Source organism: Nylanderia fulva, unplaced genomic scaffold (assembly GCF_048542155.1).
Source record: "Nylanderia fulva isolate GAGA-0341 unplaced genomic scaffold, ASM4854215v1 Scaffold27, whole genome shotgun sequence".
In the NCBI taxonomy this organism is placed as follows: Eukaryota; Metazoa; Arthropoda; class Insecta; order Hymenoptera; family Formicidae; genus Nylanderia; species Nylanderia fulva.
Window position 1 is genome coordinate 1,931,336 of NW_028190336.1, and position 24,987 is coordinate 1,956,322.

The 24,987-nt window shown below is 32.9% G+C and overlaps 1 protein-coding gene across 3 annotated transcripts in view; it reads right to left on the reverse strand.

Moving 5' to 3' along the window:
* Positions 1 to 24,987, reverse strand: part of LOC114931530 (uncharacterized) — an 86,519-nt gene that overhangs the window by 49,737 nt on the left and 11,795 nt on the right. For 2 of the 3 annotated variants that reach the window (XR_014924939.1, XR_014924938.1), the window contains exons 3-18: positions 9,770 to 9,871; positions 9,282 to 9,414; positions 8,899 to 9,062; positions 8,610 to 8,765; positions 8,337 to 8,465; positions 8,058 to 8,255; positions 7,676 to 7,972; positions 7,399 to 7,596; positions 6,718 to 6,864; positions 6,455 to 6,604; positions 6,192 to 6,332; positions 5,963 to 6,118; positions 5,783 to 5,881; positions 4,777 to 4,974; positions 4,506 to 4,689; positions 2,820 to 2,924 (exon numbers count right to left, since the gene is read on the reverse strand). The gene's annotated coding sequence lies outside the window, so the exon portion shown is untranslated. The remainder of the gene's footprint in view (positions 1 to 2,819; positions 2,925 to 4,505; positions 4,690 to 4,776; positions 4,975 to 5,782; positions 5,882 to 5,962; positions 6,119 to 6,191; positions 6,333 to 6,454; positions 6,605 to 6,717; positions 6,865 to 7,398; positions 7,597 to 7,675; positions 7,973 to 8,057; positions 8,256 to 8,336; positions 8,466 to 8,609; positions 8,766 to 8,898; positions 9,063 to 9,281; positions 9,415 to 9,769; positions 9,872 to 24,987) is intronic. The other variant, XR_014924940.1, reaches the window with a different exon arrangement.

The window sequence follows — 24,987 nt, forward strand, 5'->3', positions numbered from 1 at the left end:
CGCACTGATGCACTATCGCTATGCTGTATCCGATAGGCCGTCCGGAACTTTGTATGCAACTCGTGCACTCGATATGCAGGTGGTATGGACCGAATGGAAGTATCAGCAGTCGTAGTTTCGATCGATTATAGAAGCAATTTGGAGAGCAACAATGTGTGCTAACTCCTTTTTTTCCAGGAAACTTGATTCGCCTTTCATCAACTCGTTCCTTCGCTATTTCGTACAAACGGCTTATCGAATAGGTCCCTTAGTCTGAACATCGCACTAGCTCCCGGCTGATAGGGCGAGCGGCGACCAAGTACTTCACCCTATTAGATTCAATTCATTTAATTGCATTAAGCACGCGCGCTCTGAATATGCTGAATACTTCCTTTATTTTCGCTCGCACGCTCGGCAGAGCGGCGATCGATGCGGGGTCAGGAACAGCGACTGCTCTCGAGAAGATTAATACAAGTTCGACCGGCACTAGAAGAGAACTAGCTCGCTAGGAACGTGACCTCATTCCGTGAATCACCAATTTTATAATAGTAACCGCTTTTCAAAGCTTTTCCTACTACTTTATTTACCGCCCGACCATCATCCGCTGGCGGTTCTTTTTTTCGTCGCGCCGAACGAGAGAAACGACGAAAAAACACACGAGGATATTTGATCGGCGATTTATTTGCGTGACGAAATCGTAGGAGAGATAAAAGTCAATTTGTAATGTAGATGTCACGAAGATGTTTCGCTCAGGTCAAAGTTTATATTGAAAAACTTGTCGCGAGCGCGAAATCGATCAAATTCTTCATCACGGTTCTACCTTTTATTTCAATAATTTTGTAATATAATAAATTATTTATTCCATTATAACAATTGCAGATAATAAAATGAATTTCCTAATTCAAATAATTCATGATTCGACAAAAAGAATTTGACAGGAGGATAATTAATTAATTTTATTTAAGAAATTCTTCATGACGTGAATTACGACCGAGTTCTATTTAAAGTACACTGGAATGTTTACACCAAAAGTTTGTTTATACGAAAATGTGAGTGCGTTTGCGTTTCTAATTGCACACTTTATCTTCTTTCTGTTTCTCTTTTAATCGACAGCCGCTGCGCGCGTGTAGCGTTATATAAATTTCAGATTATTTCGGTCCGGCATCGTGTGTATTTGGCGGCACGCCAAGGGTTGAACTAACTGCACTAATAACGCGGCACGATACGCACACGCTGGCTGGTTGCATAACAGGTAGCCGAAGTGGAGGGCGGTATATGTAATGGATACAGCTATGATGACGACGATGACGACGAAGCGCGCCGGTCGGCTGGTATAATAATGATCGCGCAGCTCGTTATTATGTAAATTGCATTAACAGCGGTAGAAGCACGCCCTATTTCAACGCTGCTGTAACGCATATAAAGTTGCATCGATGCAACGGGAACGAGATCTTTCTCTCCCGTGGCGTTCAATTCTCCTGCGCCTATTTTTCAGATCGTCATCGCAAGCGAAAGTTGCAACAATTCGGTGCATTCATGTGTTTTCACGTGATTCATGTGAAAAAAATGTCCAAGAATTTATAGTTTATTGGATCGTGTATGAAAAAGCAAAGATTTGTTGATTTCTTGAAGTTGAAGTGTGTAGTAAAGAAATCATTTCCTATACTCTTACTAAAATAAATTCGCCTCGTTACTCTAAAGTGTTTGCTTGTAAATGTCATCTCTGTGTAAAATCCTCAACTTTTTATTACTTAGATCATCTTACGTTCTATAATTTCTTATTCACGAGCAAATGCTTCGTTAATCTCCATTTTTTTAAGCATTTGCTTTATTTACTTCGTATATTCTACTTTTTTGCTGAATAGAGCTATAAGTAACGAAAAAAATGTTGGATAATGATAATGATATCAGTGATACGCACGTTGCTTTTTATAAGTAAACTGGCGTTGATCGCGCCAAGAAGACGACATGATAAATATGTATGTAATCGTAAAGTATTCTAATGATCGCATAGATAATATCCTGCTAGTTAAAGAAATCGTTTATCTTTAAACCCATTTGTTTAAAAAAATCCTAACGTATGCAATAAATATAGTATTGTGCGATAGGCACATTTGCGTGTAGATTTAAAAAAATTATTTTAGGCCTTTATTTATTTAAAATAATTAAATGCGATTATTATATCAATTTAAACGGCGCCTTTTCCTATCAACAGAAAGTTTTTAATTTTATATGAAGAGATATCAATTAAAAATTATAGTATGATTTCTAGACAACTCTTGCTACGTAGATCGATATAATTAAATGTGTACTGCTGTGATCGAAAATAAAAAAATTCTTGGAGAGGACAGTAGGAAGACGAATGAAAAAATAAATATGATAGAAATAGCGGGCGAGGGATGGTTGTGTCTGTGCGTGTCTCTATATGCAAATCTGATGTATATATATGAAAATTCAAATAGATCGAAATGTAAATCTACATGAAACATACATGAATGAATGGAGCATGATTATCACTTTTTTACAAGAAATGCGAATATGTATAAAATTTGTCAACGAAATAATAACGATAAACACTATTTTCTACTACGTTATATGACACTGCTATGTCACGATGCTATAATCGTCAGAAATAACGAAGCAGCTATGACATCTCCTGAGAAGAGGATGCCAATCACATGTATTATCTAACGTCTATTACGTTGTCGCAAAAGTGCTACATGATGTATGTATGTATAGGTATTTGCCATACACAGTGGTCTTTTCGCGTTAAACACGTGAGAGAAAGAAAGAGAAAGAGAGATAGAGACAGAGTGAGAAACAGAGTACAGACAACTTACGGGTATAGGTCATTTGGCCCTGGTAGTAAGAGGGAAGGTACACGTGTTGCGCGTGCGGAGGCTGTCCGTACACATTCATGGCTGCGGTGCCGATTTCATCACCACCTACATACATCGTACACACGCCGTCGAGATAAGGTCATGGTGTCATCAGAACGCTAATTTCGCATCATATACACTGTATACTTTTTCTAAATTTCGCTCTGACTATCACTGGGTTGTTAAAAAAATGCTAAATCGCGACGCCGATGCTGAACTGCGCGGAATCGAGAAAACGAGATACCCATGTAATTCTAATTTTTTAAACAAGCAAATGAATATCGCTAAATTACAAACCGGCATCGACTACGCCTCTGTTTTGATACACTTTTCTACGCGTCGACTTGACTATTATATAGATAATTTTAAGATAAAAGTGGGGGTTTATTTTAATGTATATATTGTTGAAAATTAATTGCCATGCTAAAATAAAGTTTAATAAAAAATCGCTAAATCTACGAGTTATTTAGATACATGTATTATACAAAAATTAGCAGAAATTTTTTAATTTGACATCTAAAGATGTAAAATTTATTATTATTAAAATATTAATAATGTTAAGTTGTGCCTAATTCTCTGCTTTTGTTAGAAATAATAGCTTCAAATTTTGCATTGTTAATATTTTACGAATTTAAAAAAAAATTTAATATACAACAACCCAGTGAGTATTTGCTAAATGCATGCTTTTGCAAAATGAAGGTAATGCAACAATCAAGCAAATAATAATTCCATTTAGCATTTTGATATTTACTTTGGAGCTTTAACAGAGATAAAACTAAGAACCTAGACCTTTGATAGAACTAATTAAAGATTCGCGTTTGTCGTCATTTATTCCTGTTATTTCATGTAGTTTAATATCGCTGTGAAATGTGGATCGGGAAGGGATACGAGTTCCTATCAAAAAAGTGTTTCACATGCTAATATAGTATTGGTATCATGCATCACGCGAACATGCGAGAGTACATTTGTTTCTATTCTACTAATTTAACATTTCTATCTAATCTTCACGTATGTGTGATTAGAGGACGCAAATTGTATGTCTATCTACCTATTATATATAGTTATATTTGTAATTCTACTTTTGTTTTATGTTTTTATAATTTTCTTCCATGCAATAATTCATTATCAATTCTGCTTAATCCTAGCGTGCAATTGTTGTATCTACGAAAAGCTTTGTCTCTTTATTTTGAAATCTATCCTATTTCATCTATATATCGCGATAATTCGCTGCGATAACGTAAAATTTATGTGCAGGAAGGAAATAGTTTCATCTTAAATAATTAAAAGAAATTGTTGTTTGTGCACGTTAGCTAAAGCGAAAGCATTGTCGTACTGCTGAGTTTTCAGTTTCTTTTATATGTATATATTATTCCTGCGTTATTAGAACGCTTAACATGTAAAGCAAAATAATTATATAAAGCTGTAAAAATATATGTTTACGAATATTATTGCGATATCAGAAACAAGTTGTATTCGCAGTAGTAGCAACACAGCAATCGATATCACTTGCATTTTTTAATGATAGCTTATTTCATTCCAATATCGCAAATCTCTCTTTCTCAATAAATTAGCAGCAAATAGACATAATAAGCAGCAATATAGAAAAGAATAATAAATGTTTCTATGAAATCAAATATAAGTACTCACCCCCTTCGTCTTCGCTGTCGCTCATAAATGTTTCTTGCATAGATTCGGGTGCTTGAACTCTGTATTTCTCTTCAATGGTAACGGTATGAGTTGTTGTGATGATAGTCTCTGTGACAACCTTTAATGTTTCAATGACGCTTATATAGCCGAGTTTTTGTGCAATATCTAGAGCAGTCTGTCCATTCTGTAAAAGATATTTCACATCAAATGTGTCATTATAATACTCTAGCATTCAATATAGAATTTTAAAAGTCGATAGAATAAAACTTACGTTAGTTACAGCGTTCGGTTTAGCTTTACTCTCCAACAACAGATTAATGACAAGTGTATGTCCTTGTTGCGCAGCTTGATGGAGAGGCGTATAGCCAGCATTGGTGCTACTGTCAACAGCAGCACCAGATCTCAGAAGAAATCGTACCATGGCTGCCTGACCAAAATGAGATGCCACATGCAATGGTGTATATCCAGCCTAAAAAATATATAATTAATCAGTAAATATATAAAATAAATAAAAATATAAAAGAGTGATGGCCAATTTCGCCCATTTTTGGGACCTTGAATTTCAAATTTTTTCATGGCAAATAGTATTATTAAATGAAACATTAATCCTAGTAAAATTTCAAGATGAGCACAGTCACGGTTCCCGAGATACAAGGGGATGAAAGTAATGATTTCCAGTCAGAGTGTATAGAAACTATCACTTTCTCTTCTTTATATCTCCGGAACTGTGCCTATGCTCATTTTGAAATTTTTCTGGGATTAATGTCTCATCATATAGTACTATTTGACATAAAAAAAAGTTTGAATTTGATATCTAAAAATTCGACTCTATAAAATGGGCGAAAAAACAGGTCTTCTTGCCATTACTCTTACAGTAATTAATCAGTAACTATATAAAATAAATAAAAATATAAAATTTCGCTCTTGTAATACAACAATGAAAAAAGTGAGTTTAAAAAACTTTATGAATTCTTTTACTATCTAATTTAATGCATCTTATTTTTTTCATCAATGCGTTAAGACCAACAGCCGTCATATTACTGCATTATGATATGTAGGTAGATGCTATTTCAAAGTTGTGTTATCAATGAATATATAGAACAGTAGAACACAGTCACCAGTAAAAAGATTATATCGTCTGTGATAATTTAATTATGTATAAAGTGTTAATAATGTAACTCGAGATACAATCGTAATCGTTGACATTATTACAATCATAATGCGCATTCGCAAGTAACGTATATGTGGATTAAAGAAAAGGTTATCGATTATATTACCTTAGTTTTAGCGTCGATCTGAGCGCCATTTTTCACGAGAATAGAGGCGACGTTTACTTTATCTTCTTGTGCGCATAAATGTAGAGGTGTAAGGCCATTCTGTAAAAAGTATAAATAAATCATAAGGCTTTTTATAAATAAAGATTAGTTAAAAAATATATCAGGCTTTTTTTTACCCACCTTTGCTTTGTGATTTGTATCTGCTTTATGCTCGATAAGAAGGGTTGACATATCAGTATGGCCTTCTTGTGCACTTAAATGTAACGGTGTGAAACCAGCCTTTGATTCTGCATTAGCTTTTGCTCCATATTCCAGCAAAGTGGTTGCAATGTCCATCTATCGTAAACAAACAATTTTGCATGTCATTTCTATTACAATTATTAGTTAATAACCAAAATTATAAATAGACCTGATTTTTGCGTGCAGCGATATGCAAAGGTGTATGGCCATTCTTAGCCATAGCATGAGGAGATGCTCCTTTATCGAGTAAAAGTAAAGCTACGTTCTGATGATCGTAATGAGACGCTACATGAAGAGGCGTTACTCCATTCTGCAATTAAAAATATATTTATTAAAGAGTTATAAAATGTTATTAAGCATGTGTAACGCGTGATATTTTTATATTAATTACATTTTATTTTAAATGCTAAATTTATAAAAAAAGATACATACTTTTCCCTGAGCGTCAACAGGTGCGTTTTTCTGTAATAAGAGTCGAGCTACATTCATATTGCCATATTTGGCCGCTAAATGCAAAGGAGTGAATCCTTTCTTGGTCGTTGCAGTAAGCGATGCACTATTTTCTAATAAAACGGATGCAACCTATATAATAATATAGAAAACATGTTATAAAATATATAAAATATTTTATTATTATAGGATATATATATATATATATAATATTTATAATTATATAAAATATTTTATAATTTTACCTCCTCTTGGCCTTCTTTAGCAGCGATATGAAGCGGAGTATATAAATCCTTCGTTGTGGCATCTACGCCCGCGCCGTGCTGTAGCAGTAACATCACAATATCGACGTTACCTAAGCGGGAAGCAACATGAAGCGGTGTTTGTTCCTCCTATAAATAAATATCACATGTTTTTATATATATCCTATTAAATAATAAATTCTCCTTTTCAATTACTATAAATTATTCATATTAAAATTAATTAATAAAAAGCTTGTATAAATTAACAAAATTTAAAAAAAGGTAAATATTATAGGCCAACTAAACGAGCAATTAAATAAGATCTAAAGATTTATTAATAATTAAATAATTAAATTCTCATTCCGTTAGAGAAACAATATACAGCGTAAACGTTTCGACTGCACTACAGTCTTTTTCAATACGTAAAAATCAAATATTAAAATACAAAATTAAATATTAAAATACAAAGTTGGTTAAACATTAAATTACAAAGTTAAACGATTCTTCGCTGATGACCAATAGATGAGTAAGCCGATTGGTCTGAGATTCCAAGTTTTGCGACATTTAATCATGATTATCGTTTTAACAAGTTCTTCTTCTCGACATTTCAAGTGTGTGTTGCAAAGTCTAAATAACAAATCAACTATTCATATTAATTATTATTATTGTACTCAAGGTACTTACTCTTGCTCTAGCATCGACTTGGGCGCCATTCCTAAGAAGTATCCTAATAATATCAGTTTGGTTCGCCCTAGCAGCTAAATGTAACGGCGTTTCACCTCTTACTGTCGGTATATCGGGACTGGCTTCATGTTGTAATAAATAAATTACGATATTCATGCATCCCATAAAACTCGCTACATGTAATGGGGTTAATCCAGACTGTAAAAAAACGTAACATTGTTATTTAGTGAATATAATAAATAATATGAGTGAAAGAAAAACTTGAACATTTTTTTACCTCAGTCGTAGCTTCGATGCTAGCTTTGTGCTTCAGGAGAAGTTCCACCACTTTTATACGATTCTTCTTACACGCGATATGAAGAGGAGTGAATCCGTTGAGCGCTCGCGCATTTGGATCGGCATTTCTATCGAGAAGTAATTTAGCTACACGTACGTGGCCACAGTGTGCAGCTACATGCAGCGCGGTCAAATAGTCCACCGTCACTTCGTCCACGGGTGCACGATGATACAACAAAATCCTCGCGGCGTCGACGTGATCCCCTTGAGAAGCCATGTGCAACGGGGCAAGACCGTTCTGTCAACAGAAATCAAGTTGTATTTCGACAAATGTTGAGAGACTTATTCTCACTCGCGAGACACGTGCATTCGGTTATCATTACCTTTGTTTTTGAACCTATAGGAGCCCCCTTCTCGATGAGAATGTCAACTACCTCGTGGTGGCCAGATCTGGCCGCACAGTGCAGAGGAGTTAAACCATCTCTCGTTTTTGCTTCGATGTTTGCTCCCTTGCTCATGAGGAGATTAACCATTTTAATCTTACCCCATTTCGCTGCCACATGCATTGGTGTGATATTGTGCTATAATGAAAGAGAGAAAATATATTGCGTTTAAATATCTCCAAACAACTCAATTTCTCTTATGCTGCAAAAGTCGCATACCTTTGCTGCGAAATTAACATCCGCTCCTCTATCGTAAAGCAAGGAAGCGATTCGGTCGTTGCCATAATGTGCGGCTATGTGAAGCGGTGTAAATCCGCTTTTCGATGTTACATCGGGATTATGGTCGTTCTATAATAAAAGGAAAATTGGATGAAGCTATATGTGCCGCGAAAATTATATATATATATATAATTTCTACCTATTATTATAACAATAATAGTCGCGACTGACACAAGACGTTACGTCCGGTAAGTTATTGTTACAATAACTTACTTGTAAAAGTAGGGCAGCTGCCTTGCAGTCGTCTTTCTTAGCGGCGATGTGTAGAGCAGGCAGTCGAACTTTACCACGAGTGTCGTTTTCTAATAGAACAGCCACTACCTTGTCGTGACCCTGTTGCATAGCTACTGCTAGTGGTGTGAAACCATCCTACAAGAAAGAATACACATATTGTTTTAAGATACATAGATTAGATTTAATAAATGATAAAATACAAAATTTTTTAAATTTTACAACGATGAAAAATTGCCAAAAAAATGCTAGAGTAACATTTCACACATACCTCGGTTGCCAAAGTTTGATTCGCACCCTTGCTGAGAAGGTACTTGACCACAGAGTCGTGGTTTTCCTGGGCAGCCATATACAACGGCGTGAACCCATTTTGTGATTGTGCATTGACCGAGGCATTTCGTTGCACCAACAATTGTACAACCTCTTCTTGTCCAGCTGAAAAGAGAGTATCGATGTCATTGCGAATAATATTCATCTCGCAGAGAGGGATATATCATTTTATGCCGCGAGAGAGCTTGTAAGCCGAGAAATAAATGTTTATTTAAAATCACTCGCGTCCTCGTCCCATATGCATTTAATGAGCAACGAGACGCGGAGGCATGCGCGAGAAGGGAGAGAATGAGTAGAGGATGAGAGAATAATGTGTTCGCTCACCGAGAGAAGCTATGTGCAATGCCGTGTTTCCCTTTTTGGTAGCGGCATCCACGACCGCGCCGCGATTTAGGAGTTCTCTCACGATATCTAAGTGGCCGTCTTTAGCTGCCAGATGCAAAGCGTTCAAGCCATTCTGCAATATAAATATATAAATATATAAATATACAGGTGATTAAAAAATTAGACCGACAAATTTTGAAGGAAAATAGAAGATTTTAAAATTTGTGTTAATATTAATTTTTTCTACGACGTTTTTAATTTTATACTATATGGTATGAAATAGAAATTTGTGACTTAAACAATAAACGAACATATAAGTGGAAAAATTAAATTATATTTTTATCTTGAACAAAAACTAAAAAATAATTTACTCTTACGGTAAATGCTCAAAAATTCTTCTATTAACTGCAATACAAAAGTTGATAAATTAAAGTCACAAATTTATAAAAAATGTTTATTTTGAAGTTTGATAGATTGATGACACTTACAGCGTTAGAAGCATTGATATCTACTCCGGATTCCAAATATTCCAAGACCTTTTCGAGTTGCCCAGCGCGAGCTGCCCGCAAAAATGCAGTACTGGGATCGCTCTGAAAATAACGATAAAATATTTCATTTGTATATTTGAGAACAAGATAATATCGGATAAAATTTAACATGTCTCACGTATTTATTTTTGCTGTGCTAAATAGGCTAAATTTAACCGTGTATTGATAACAGAATCACGTGTATGAGGCGAATATCGGTCGAATTAATCTGTTCAAGGTACTCTTGTGTAAGCTTGATTCTCTTTTTCTCTCGAGTTACATATTACTGTTAATTGATCATCTCATTTCCTTTTGTATAACAAACGTCCCAAGTGAACAGTATTTTAGTCCGAGAAACCCCATTTTAAAATTCCATTCTTTTCCCAATTGTATATTTGTAAAAGAAAACTTATAAAACTTGCACACTTGTTTAAAGAATATGAAGCAGATTTATGGTAACAATATGAATTTTGAATAAATTTTGACAAATGAGACAATTCATTTACAAATGCAGACATGTAAATGTAGAGTTAATTATAATCTGTTATTATTTCGTGTATTTGTGTATTCATGAATAAAAACGTTTCTCTCTAAAAACGTATTCAAAATTCTGTTGTACGTGCTCGAAAGGCTTGAAATAGCCAATTAATTTGACGAACAGAAATATATAGATATTGTTTTCGCAGAAAGAGGAGAGCTCAAACAATTATTGTAATCGATATAAATAAAGCGTCAAGTATTTTCGGTTATGTCTATCTTCGATCCGCTCGTTTTATCAATCATGTTTAATAAAATCGACATTAATTTGGGAGAGTAGGTCGTGTCGACCGGCTTATTTCGGATCACATCGTGGGTTAGTAATTAATTGTAGATGTAGAGCATGGGGCGCCGTGCTGTCTGAACAAGAGGTGACGGAAATTCAGCTTTCTCTGTCAGTTATCTGATCTCCCTCCCTCAGTTTAACCCTTCCCTCTCTTCCGACTCTACATTCGATCCTTTTTTATTCGGGATCACCGAGCGGATATGTATCCTGTGTGATTGCAATTGGTTCTACAGGGTGTCACTCAACTACCGGATGTGCCTTTTAACCGTAGTTTCTTTAATCTATGTTGATAATCATCATTATCACACTCTTTTCCAAAATTTTTTATTTATACACTGAAAAAATGTGTTAACTCGACTAAATTTTCAACTTAATATTATTAATATTATTTTGTTCATTAAATATATAAAATATTTAAATTAAATATAACATATTAAAATAAAATGCATATATTTATTGAACTTAAATACTAATATGTTTAATTAACCAAATAGTAATTTGAAATATTTAGTCAAGTTAACAAATTCTTTTTCAGTGTACTATTATTTTTGTAATTATGTATATTTTAAATTAAAATTCTATAGAAAGAGAGAGAAATATCGTAGTCCACTTGAAATTGATTAAAGAATATGATTTTGTCATTTATTTTTTTTTGCTTTTAAAGTTTAATTTTATTTTTTTGCTTTTAATTGTTAATTGCTCGAAAGTTATAAATGGCTAAATATTTTCAATAAAATTAATTTAAATCACTTGAAAAAAGTTAAGTGAAAGAAAACAAATCGATGGAGTTGAGAGAGAGATTATCTTGTATAAATTAAGATACTAATCTAACTAATTTACACTGGATGAAAGCCAAGTCAAACTCGAATACGAGTCGAATTAATGGATTTAATTAAAACGATTGAACATTCTCTCTCTTCACGCAGAAAACAATAAATATCGAGACTGCCAATTAATCCGTCATTTGGTAAATATTTCAAGAATATACAAGAAGAGTAAAGTTGTATAATTAAAGTTATAAAATGCAGAACAAGAGAATAATCTACCAATTAAAGTTCTTAGAAACAATGCCGCTTTCTATTTTAAAGCCAATTTTATTAATATTACCAAGATAATCCTTAATAATTTAAATATTTCTCATTAAAAGTATAAAGTCCGTCAAACAATTCAGAAAAGTAAACTTATGCAGCTTTGCATTTCTTCACGATATTAATTTAAGAAGTATGAATGTGTATATTTTGTTGTTAGATGGTTTACGATCGTTATATAAAATATTGCGTGCAGAAACGATGCAAATTGTGCAGCTAAGCGTGAGGGAAGGTGAAATTACTATAGCGTACTTCAGTTGTGGGTGGTTTTGCCGAGAAGCAACGTTTTATCGTCATGCGCTCAAAGTACAGCCTGACGATAAATCGATAGTCAGTTCCTTGCTGCTCTTGCGCTTATATGCGACATTTTCCATAGCTTTTTGCTAATATCGAGGGTAAATTATATAGAGAAATAAAACAATTATCATAATTTTTTTGTCATAAATAAATTGTTCAAAGTAGCGAAGGGATTATTTCCTTAAGTATTGGCATTATTTACAATCAACTTCCATTTTAAAAATTTATCAATTTCCACAATTCAAGCATTACGGTCTGTGTAACCGTAATATTTTAGCGTTAGAACGCTAGGGGAAAAGTAAAAGTGCATGTGTTTTTATATTTGTTAAAAAAAATTTGAAATATTTTTATTAATCTATAAATTATGCATTTTTTGCTTCAATAAAATCTTAGGGAAGTTTTGAGTATAATAATGTCAATATTATATTTATTTATATAAAATTTGCAGTGTAAAATACACATATAAGCGCGTAACTTAATTATTCGGCTATAAGAGAAAACAGCTGACATAAGATTTTAGAGAAAACAAAACGCGGAAGGAAATAATGTAAAGCTGCGTCGATTTAATTAAAAAAAATCTCGTTTTATCTATTTATTACAAAAGTGATTTGTTGATGATTCTTTGATTTTCAGAGAGAAATTACAGATGCAAATAGAATTTATGTCGCAGTAATGATCCAATCAAATCACGTAGTTTATTTAGGATCGTATTTTCCACTTATTAAAATAAACAATTCGTGTCAGCTTGATTTTTGCTGGATACAGCAAACAACAAGTGATAGAAGGGCAGACTATATGAGAACTGACGTGTCGCATCGGATTGTCAGTGTAACGTTTTTTGAATAGTCAACAAATACTATGTATATAAATCTTCGTTGTATTCATACAACGATGTATATTCGCTTTCACGCTTGAGAAAACATATTTGAATGAAATGTACAATATGTTTTCCAGCCCTTTGTACGCGTTTAAGTGTATTGAAAAGTTGTCTGAATCAGAATTATTTATGCAGAATGAGAAAAACATAAAGAAATAATAGTTTTCTCAAATTTCGCGATTTTCACATATCATTCAACATATTAACTCATGAATAATATGATTAAAAGTTTAAAAAGTTTTTAAAAATATAAAATATATTTTTTTAAATCTATTTTTTAAATCTTTTATCAAAATCATTATTCGTAATATTTAGATAATATTAGACGTATCTTTCATCAGCAATATTAATTTTTATCCATCTTATTATTTCATAATATCTATCTAAGATAAAGATTGATTATAAAATAAAAATTTGATAAACTATGTAAGACTGCAACCATAATTCATTCATTAGTACACACAGAGGCTGACGCACGTGTTCACACGGATACATGCTAATTATGTATCGTGAATGCAGGGAATCTTCGGTGTTTCACGCGGACTACTCTGGCAAGTCTTAAATAATTCAGTAGACCGTTACTTCCTCATGTTGAGATATCCCTTTCCGCGTTCGCTTCTCCTACTCCCTTTCAGTATTCTCTCACTTTCTTTCAAGAATTCCCACGTAAGGAAATAAATAAGCATTAGGAGGAAAAAAACTATTATATAATTATTATATATGTTTGTAATCAATTTTATGGCGTTTATTATTTCCTAAAATATTCCCAATATATCAAGAAAATAATATTACATGTAATGAAATAATAAATTAATTGCATAACATCGTAAGAACATTAGCCCGTCAATTGAAAAATTTTTCAATTGCGCTTACTTTCTACATAAGTGATCGTAAGAAAAGGGTGGTTTCCATTTACGTGTAAACGCGAATCGACATACTTTTCCTTACAAGATATAAATTCAGTAGAAACCTGCATTTGTACAAAAAGAGCGCACGTGAGTTCTCAGAAATTGAAAGCAGTCGATAAAGCGTACCCGAATAAAATGTTTCGTATGTCTTTTTATTATCAATAAGTTTAAATATTTACAATTAACTGTCAATAAGTAACTGTAAATAAATGTCTTATGTGTTCCACGTGTATGCGATAAATGCATTTTAAATATTTCTTTGCTATTACGGAAGGCTTCTTCGAGACTCGCAAATGCTATATTTAAAGAGTTGTTACTTATGTGCCTAAAGTGCTCTAAGAAGGTCAATTGTACGTTAATTATGTGATATAACTAATAACTTTATTATAATTTATTACGATTAGATAGTAGGTAGATAATAATATAGAATATTTCAAATTTTTTTATTTGTCAATAAACCATATTGTAACACATAAAATAGTATATTATATTATTTATCTATGTTTAATTTTTCTATGGAAATAATTACAAATATAATATAAGAAATATTTAAAATTATTTATTATATATAATTATGATAAAATGTAAAAGCTAATGAAAAAATCGTATTCGGAACAACTTTGTCGTTCTTATCGGCGAAATAATAATTAAAAGATTGAATTTTTTTTAAGTGCCCTAACAAATACAATTTATTTTTTTCACCGCGAATACGTCTGAAGCTGTGGTTTTTCAAAGAAAGACTTCAGCATAAACGTTTCAACGATCTTTGCGGTTTTTCCGGTGGTTCAAGCCGAGGAACCCGTTCTTCAGCAACTACGCAAGTGTACTCACTTTACTTGCTGTCTAGGCAGGGATGCTTTAAGGGCTTCCGGGGCCCCTTAGGGAGCGTGAAAGGAGTCGCTAAACATAGAACGCAGACCACGACGTCACCGAGAGAGAAACCGCGCTATCAACTCTCCCGCGGCAATTTATAACGCATGAACTTATTCCGAACGTTAAAAAAAAACACGTTGCGCCACGATATACCAGCGTAAATTATTTATAGTCGCATTTAACAGAGCTTCCTTTCCACTGCTGCGACATCATTTAAAGTCGCGGCTTTGCGCACAAAAAAGACTCGAAATACCGAAAGCTCCAGGCATGCTCCCTAAGCGATGGAAACGTCACAATGATCCCGCACGCAAACCGACTTCAACATGAAAGAGTGGGGAACAATTTAACGGATAACTCGCGACCTGGGTCATTAACCGAATAACAGCGCGATCGTGCACACGCAGCCTATGACAAAGTTTAGAATTTAGTGATTGTTAATTACATTTCCCATCGTTGTCGATTTAAAGAGTTTTTTTTTCTTTTTCTTTTAATATTCTTGACGTGAAGAGAAACAGAATATGCACTTCCGGCTCGTGTAACAATAGCTTCGTGATTCTAGGGTTCGCCACTTATTTCACCAGAGTTACGATAAAGGCGTTCTCTTCCGTACTCGTCCTTTTATCAGATGAAACTTTGAGATGCGACGAGTACTGCTACATGTACGGCTGCAATGATCGTAATGGCTATGCGGCCGCTTGCAATTTCTGGCGGTGCATCAGGCTAACTATAGCCGCACCATGCGCCAAACTAACAGTCATAGAATGCGTTTGAATAGTTTCGCCCTCGCGAAAGAAAAGAAGAAATTGGCACTCGCAATCATCTACGTAATAAAAGAGACTCCTGCTATCGCTCTCGTCAGAGATAATGTAGTTAAATTACTCATCTTATTTAAAAGAAGCACGCGAATGAATGAGCGTTGACGATTGTTATGGATGCGCGTTCTTAAATAAATTAGATCAGACACGAGTGTTTTAATTAAATTAGATAAGTGCGGAGAGAAAAAAGTTGAAATTGGTACACAAAAATTAATAGCGCGTTCTAATGTAAATCCAATCTTCCAATAACAATTTGAAAATCGCGAATCTGTCACGGACCATAGCCAGTTGATAGTGCAGCAGCGAGTGCAACGACCTGCTGCATGGGGATCAACGGACCTCATGCAGGTATCACACTTTTTCCCTTTCACAAAGCATCCTTGCAACGGGCCCGACGAGCGCCACAAAAGCGTGCGGTTAAAAAACCGTGACTGTACATTTAAGCTATCACCATATAAATAGTAGTAGATCATTAACTTTAAAAGATAGCCTTACGATGAAGATTTGCAAAAAGGAGATAAAGAAATAACGATATTGAGAATCCTTAAAGAGGATTTTCTAGATAGGCAAAAAGTTCATGGTTATAACATTCTCCTGTACAGAAAGAATTTTCTCACAATTTATCCTGAAAATTGTGTGGTCACGATAAAAAATATTAATATATATCATAATAAGGTATAAAACATATGTTCGATTAATTTTACTGTGTACATAATAAAATTTATCACGTACATATTATTGTGGTAAATATTAATCAGACAAAAACTCTTATAAAATTCTTCCAATATACTATATTGTCCTATGATTATTATGATTTTCAAGGTAAATTCTAAGAAAAAAATTCTCTCCGTGTGGAGAAAGAATAAGATACATTGCAAAAAATTGTTCGCATCAATTTTTTAACGGTATAGTAATATAAATTACAAGAATTAAGATTCATGAAATATGTTAAAGTTACACACACACACATATACAAATATATATTCGATATATAAATATAATTATTTTACCGAAACGAAATTTTTGTTGCTAGTAGTAATCTTCAACAACAATTTCTATTTTAATAACGATAAAATTCGATCTCGCAAAAAAGCACATTCTCGCTTACATAACTAAAGATAATTGTCGAGGGTCTCTGTTCTCATTAAAATGTAGTCAACGGGAAAAGGTAACAGGCAATAACGACGATATTGCTCGCGCAAAGGACAGCAATTAAAGTCATGACAATGATAAAACGAGGCCGAGTTCATTGACTGACTAAAGATGCTGGCTCGAGCTTGATAGAGGAAGGATAAAAAGCAAAAGAAGAAGAGAAGCGGCTCATGAGAGAAAAGCAGAGGAAGATGAGAAGAGAAAGAACCACCGAGTCAAGCTGAGGAAGTGTAACCGAGCGAATAACGTGTTTGCATTTTCCGATCAATGAAGTAATACGCTGGAGAAACGTCAGCACGGTTAATAATATCGTAATGGAAAACGCCACACAATGTTCAGATAAAGGACAAGAATATTATATCCTTTTAGGATTACGTAGTCCAGAGTAAATTTATGCCTGACGTATGCCTGTCTACTCTCAGAATGCTCCTATCCTCCTATAATTGAAATTCCTGCATGACGTTTTACTGTATCATGTAAAACAGAATAAACGATTAAAAACGATAGGATTAAAGCTACGGCTTACGTAATTCTAAAAAAAATATCTGATTCTAAAATGGAAAAAAAATTATAATATAACACATCATATAGAAGTCTTTAACAATTTACTGTAAATCTTTATTCGCATATTTTTTTTCTAAAAATAAAAATATATACATATATTTTGCTTGTAATTATCAATAATCAAGAAAACTTTAATTCTCGAGGCCGTTCGAGCTTAATAGTCACGCGATGAAAATTATTTCACAACTTCTGCAAAAAGTAATTAGTAGCACAAAAAATTTTTCAAAATTATTTGGCAATATTCAATAAAACAAAAAGGATTTAACATATATGTGCAACATTAAATATCGGATTATATAATTATATTTTGCTCACTATGTTAGCAAATCAGTAATTATATAAAATCTATTACGGATATCTAATGAGGCTATTAATCATGTGATAAACAAATAGGAAATAAATTTTATATGATATTAACAAACATGCTTCATTATATCATCGCTCGGGGATACGCTTCAGAAAACTAGATATCAGACATGAAACTAGTGCAAGTGATCGCTATGACTAAGTGGTCAGGCAATTAGTGGTTGCGATAATAATAACAGAGTAGAACATTATAACAATCTCGGCTATACTTAGGCTTAACAGGCTGCGCGCTCTGTTAAAAGTAGCGATTTCATCGAATCAGTCAGCTGTTATTTTATAAACGTACAAAATTGGTGATTGATAGTCGCATTATGTTGTTTCGAATGCACATAAGCGCTACAATTTAACTATTAGATCTATTAAGGCGAAATATAAAAAATACGCTATTTATATCGCATCGCATAATTAGCTTTTTATATTCAAGTAAGTAAAATTTCTTTCTAAAATTTAAAGATATAAATCTCAATTTTTTAACGAGCACGTATAATTGCAATTAATGAAAATTCAGATTATATTTAAAGAAGTTTTTGAGACGTGAGATTTGTTTGAACACGTACTGCGTTGAAAGGTTAATGCCGTAAGGTCACGATAGAAACATTTAATTATATAGACGTTGGCGGTTGCCGAGGATTAGTTACAATCACAAGAGTATAATGAGCATGCCTTCTCTCCAAAGACTCGGGATATAATAGGTACATCCCTCCGAGCTACGCTCTGGATATTAATGTCTCGACCTATCAACACCGATGATTAATGACAATTTGCATCGGTCACTGGCTGAAAGAAAGAATTTGAAGTTCGTGACCAGAGAAGAAACCTAGTCTCATCTTCTATCCCTATCTCCTATCCGGCAATAAATTCAAGTTTACGGCGTTACAAAACGAGTACCGAGAACGATTATCTTCACGCGGACGCGATATCGTTGACTGGTCTCACTGGTTTTTCATTAAAAACGTTCTCCATTAGCGCCTGCTTTAAGTGCCGGAGATTCTACCTTCGTTAAGAAAACGCTCGATCGCGTTCTCGCAGTGTAAAATCGATTTATATCCAAAAAGTGTACGAGAGTGAAAAAGCAATTATGTATATATATATATATATATATATATATATATATATATATGTATATAAGTGTGTGCGCGTGTATGTACATCGACACAAAGTACCATAACTGATGTTGCTCTTATAAGTTATCGTTCCCCACTGCTAAGAATGTAATAACACGCTCGCGGCCATGTCGGCGAGAAACCGGTGATCTACGTTTAGCCGAGACGTCAACCCGCAACATGCACGCCGCGTGCTGGACATAACAGTTAAAAATAACGTCAAGGTGCGAAACGCACGATGCCGAGGTTCCGGCCTGGACGGACAAAATTTGAATTTTCTGGAGTATCTGTACACAAAACGCTCAGACTCACATTAAAGTTATTGTCGAATAAGACACGAATTTCGATGCCAAAAAATTATACACAGAAAGAATTTTCTCTTAAAATTTATCTTGAAAATCATGGTAATCGTAGGACAATATGATATATATCACAATAAAAATATTAATATTTTTACCACAATAAGATATAAAATATGTTCGATTAATTTTACTATGTACATATTAATATCTTTTGTTGTGCTAAATATTTAATCAAAGAAACTCTTATAAAATTCTTCCAATACCACACTGAAAAAAAAAAGAATATTGATTTCAAATAAATATCTATTTCAATAGTGCCATTAATATCATTTGTTTGGAACTAATAATATTGATTTGCTGCGAAAAAAATATTTATTTGATATAAGAAATCTTTTTTCAAAACAGATAAATATTTACTTGTTTCAAACAAATGGTGTTAATGGCATGATTGAAATACACATTTATTTGAAATCAATAGTTTTTCTTTCAGTGCATGATTTTCAGGATAAATTCTAAGAGAAAAAAATTCTCTTTCTATTATTTTAAGATACTTTTTATGTTAGAATGTTTAGAAATCAAAATGTTGCATAATAAATTATCTCAATAGTTTTTGTATATATGTATAATAATTTATACTTGGTTATTTTTTTGAAATGTTAAAAATGCTAAAACTTTCCCATAAAATTAAGCGTTATTATACATTACATATTCGACAGTCTATCGGTTCCCTTGAAGATTAAAGCCATAGGAACTCTCTTCTCTTCCACGTATCGGCAGCTGCAATTAAATCTATCTTTTGCTGGGAATCCTTCGGCAACGGGGTTCCCGCGAGTCCTGCAGGGAGACTTCCCACGGGCATATTTAATATCGCGACCTCATGATCGCGTCGTCGATAGGATTTCGCGACACTCGTTACTATGTTAACGACCGCTTTATGAGTACGATGTGCCAGTTGTTAGAATTTTTTCTACAGTTAGAGTAAAAGCATCCTTTCACAAGAACGCTTTATGTATAAGTACGAATTATACGTTTAAAAACTTGCAATGTACACAAATCACATATATAGCAAAAAAGAAAGTACAAAAATATAATTTATAACATGTAAAATATAAAAGCACAATCATTTCATTATGCAAATATAGGTTCCTATTCTTATAAAAGAGACAAAAAATATATTTATTTGTTTTATACATTTAAAAAAGTATTATAATAAGATAAAAAAGATGATATAGAATTAAAATAATATATATATAAAAAGCTATAGCACTCGTTATAATATTTTGTTATAATTAATGGACGAGATACATGTGATGAGATAATAAAATAAATATCTATATATTTATAATTACGAATTGATAAGCACGAAAGTGGGTATGCAAATATGTATTAAAATCTTTATTCTGAGACTGATTCATATTCAAATCAGCACTTGAATGTCATTTAGTTCATAAGCGATCTAATGATGACCGTGATAATTTACGCACGTGACTCTTATAACTGCGGCATTATGTACATATATTCGATCGATTAATACGCGCATGCAATCAAAAATAATTAAACTCGTAAACAAGGACGATTTTAACAAAGTCTTGTTGTGTCCTTCTCCTACTTCAATATATCAAAATTCCCGTTTTTATTCATAAGCCGGTCTTATGTAATCATTGCGCATTACAGGCCGGCAAATGACATCATGTCCAGTGTTACAAGCTGAAGTCATCAGGTGCTAAGTCTGGCTAATAATGCTGGAGATTTTTTTACGATTATTTTATCACGTATGTTCAGAATGACGTTGTATATACGCACGTAGATTAAGTTTTTTAGCAAAGCCAATTTTCTTGTAATCTATGCCTAGAGACTAAACTCAAAGTGCGCGATGATTATTTCACAATTTATTTTCGCCGATGAATTTTTTTAGTTTTAAATATATTTACAAAAATTTACAAAAATACTATGTATATTTAAATTGATCAAATAGCATATGAAAAAATAGTAAAAATTTACGTATATTTATTTGTGCATATATTTTGATATCGTGTAATATTTTTTATAATAAAATTATAATAAAATCGTATAATATAGTTCATTGAGGTACTATTGCAATATGAATTAAAGTTTAAAAGTTTGATATGCTGAGATATTTAAAACATTTTTAATAGAAATTTTAATAGAATAAATAGAACAGGACACAATTGTGTGCTAAAATAACTACTGACTTTGCGTAACTCACGTATCAAAATCTTGTTTATTCCCTTAAGCAGTTTTGGCCGTAAGCCAAATATCAATAGAAACCGTTCAAGAAAAACATCGATGGATATAAAAGAGAGCACGTACTTTAGTATAATCATTAATCAACTGTGGAGATGATTTCCAGGTATCATATATATTTATCGATAGAAATTGCCTTGACAAGTTTTTTTAGACTCATGTCTCAATTATACATATGAATAAAAATAAAGAAAATTCTTTTTTAGAAATTTAACAATTTCCAGAATATAAAAATATATAAATTATTTATATGTTATAATCACATAATTTTATTTAAATAATAAAGTAATATTTGTCTCTCTCAGAATAACAGAAGCAAAAGTGTTTGCTACATTTTATTTGCATAATGACAATTTAAGTAATTGACACAATAATATATCAAGAAATTTGTTTGATCAGATGTCTGCTGCATATAATTGCATAACGCAACGATTGAATTAACCGGTTGTCCGAACGGTATATCGCCACGTCCCAAATTTCACTGCAAGCAAGGCGAATGCAGTTCTGACTCATCCATGTCGTCATCATGAAAAGTATACGGTTCGAATGTTATAATATCCGAAACATCCAAGCGCGATAAAGCGACAAACATCTTACGAACGCGTTCTTGCGAGAGATATACTTCTTTACTGCGAACTCACTATACGAAAATATTTGCTGCTTCAAGTTTTAATGTCTCTGTAACGATCGAGAGAGCTTCGAGGTCACATCTAAGAAAGTATGTAGGACATTTAAAAATTATTATTCCAAGAGCGCTATCAAAATTGGCAGCGCGATAATCATTATTATTCAACAAACGGATATTTGTAATATTGATGAAATTTCAACGAAATTCAAACATCACGATTTTGTCGATAAAAAAATTCCATAGATGCGTAAATCTAATTCATTAATATTATATATAATATTTTTTCTCATTAATATATATAATTTTTATTGCTATTAGTGTAACAGATCAGTCTATATATTTCCTTCTAACTATTCCTAGCGAGATGTCACGTTTAATTGGCGAGACAGAAATGAAGTTTACATCTGCGTCGTTATTAACAGCTTCAAGAGCTGTTAACAAATGCGATGTATGCATATGTAGTATTACCATATATGCAAGTGTCAAACAATTGAACCCTGAATCCGTCGTACTGTTATATCAGATTCTAAGGCAATGTCTAATTGTAGCTTACGCGACGTAAGCATTACATTCTAATGCGCCATTCATTACGGTAAATTAAGCCTGGTGGAAATAACTCTGAAGATGATGAAAACGCACAAAGTGATTTTATAATGTAACATTGCTGTTAATTAACGGTAATCACATTTTCGTACCATCTATGCTGATCTACATATGTGTAATGTATTATATCAAGAAACTGTATCCTGAGAGAAGGAGAGTAGAAAAAACAGAGTTTATGTCTTCCAAACAAAATTATAAACGTTGAAAAATTTTTAAATATAAACGCACAAAATATAAAAAAATTTAACAAGATCGACTTGATAGTAACGGGAAAAATCATAAAATAGCTCTGGTTCTCTCGTTTCATTCATTATTCATTGAAAGCTGTTAAGAAACGTGATTTTGTAAAAAATCAGCGGAATTAACTAAATAGCGCATTACGAAAGATAACGAAAATTGTATTATTGAATTTATATATTATTTCAAGCGGCAGAATCCCTTCGTATATTCGGCCGTTCTTGATATGCTTATATGTGTTACCTAACGTTATCCAGTAATGTAATCTCTTTAGCGCTACGTCCTTTTCATTGAGGCTTAATTAAATGTACTCTCGGTATGCCGGTGGAGGAAATGAGGGCGAGAGGGCCCCTGACTTCTCCGGCTGAATGGGGGGCAAATGGAGAGCACGATTGAAAGGGTCGAGGTCGTTGATATTAACGGCGTACGCATAGCAGCAATAAACTGAATTTCAGAACTTCGTCATAGATACTTTTATTCGGAGAAGGAATTAAATCCACATTATATCCTTTTTTTATATCGTGCTTCACCGTGAAAAAATTTTTTATTGCAAACTCCTTTTAGTCTTAATGAGTTCGCTGTTGTTGTATCTATGCTTCATAAGATAAAGATGCATATAGATAATTGCAGACATACTGTAGATAAATTCTAATCTTTGTTTTTACTTTTTCTGTTATCATTTAGTTAAATATCGCAGATGTATTAAATTATAATAAATTAGAATAATTAAAATAGTACCAATAAAGATAAAATAACACATTAAAGCACAGATAAAATAACACATTAAAAAATATATAGTTTCTAATAAAATAATAATTCAATAATATATTTTTCAGCAATATAGTTTTTTTCGTGCGATATATAACACGAATCTTTTCACATTTTTATTATGTACACGGAGAGAATTTTCTCTTTAGAAATTATTCTGAAAATCATGGTAATCACATGGGACAATATAATATTGGAAGAATTTGATAAAAGTTTTTCTAATTAACATTTACCACAATAAAAAATATTAATATGTACATAGTAAAATTAATCGAATATACATATATCTTATTGTGGTAGATTATTAATATTTTTATAATATTGTCCCACGATTATATCATCATGGTTTTCAGGATAAATTCTAAGAGAAAATTACCTCTGTGTATAATAAAGCAATATATATGTAGGAATGTTATGCGTATGTTAATTTAATAAATCACACGTCTTTAGATAATACACACGAGGGAAGTATCAAAATTGAAGATCACAGAGGGAATTAAAATAATTGAACATTTCCTAATGTTTGTATTGTCACAAGAGGAAGGAAGAAAGAAGCAATAAGTAGAAGAAAGTATTTAAAACTAATCGCATGACAGGGCAGGGCACGGCATTACAGGTAGATAGGTAAGTAATAGATACATGTAGAGATGTATATAGATATATATGTAGGACAGGCAAGATGGAGTCTCGGAAGCACGGGTCGATATGAACGCGGCAGCGCTATTGCAGCAAACCGCCCCCTATTCGTTCCTCCGCGGTCTCCTCTTACCTTCTTTACTTTCCTCTTTTTTGTGCATACATGCATATTATCAATCTCCCTTTATCCCCCTGTTTCTGTCATTAATATCGCTATCGACACTGTTTGCTAATCGATACGCGGTCAATTTATTTTATTTTTTTTTTGTGAAAAACGCATTTTAGCTTATGGATGAGTGAAAGCAAGAGGATTGATTACCGCGGATTGAAACTGCGGAAGAAAAGTGTATTGTGACTGCAGTATACGCCGATAAAAATATTTTTATTTGATGTATGTAGTTTCACTCTCTGAAAAATAGTTATTATATAACATTTTTAATATTTATTTTAATACTTTTTATAAATATATAAAATCGTATCTGTTATTTCACTGAATTTAATTTGATTGTCAAGTCTCTTTAATTCGTTGCAATAATCACTGTATAGGAAATAGCATTGATAATCTTAGTTTGATTATGAGTGAGAAAAACTAGGTAGATGTATTTAAATGAATTCTTTGCACTATTATAGATGCGCGCTGCTTCATCATCGAGATGACTCGACGCTGCCTTGACAAATACAAAACTTGTTTTACATTAACAGTCAACTCAGCGACGTTGTAATAAAAATATCCATGGTTCTTCTCGTTGTATCCGGTAACAACGATTGGATTGCGAAAATGTCCACGCATATCGTAAAAAAACCAACGCATTGCCGAAGCGAACTTGTTCGTGATATTTTGTGTACGAGAGAGCATTTTTTATTCCCTGACCTT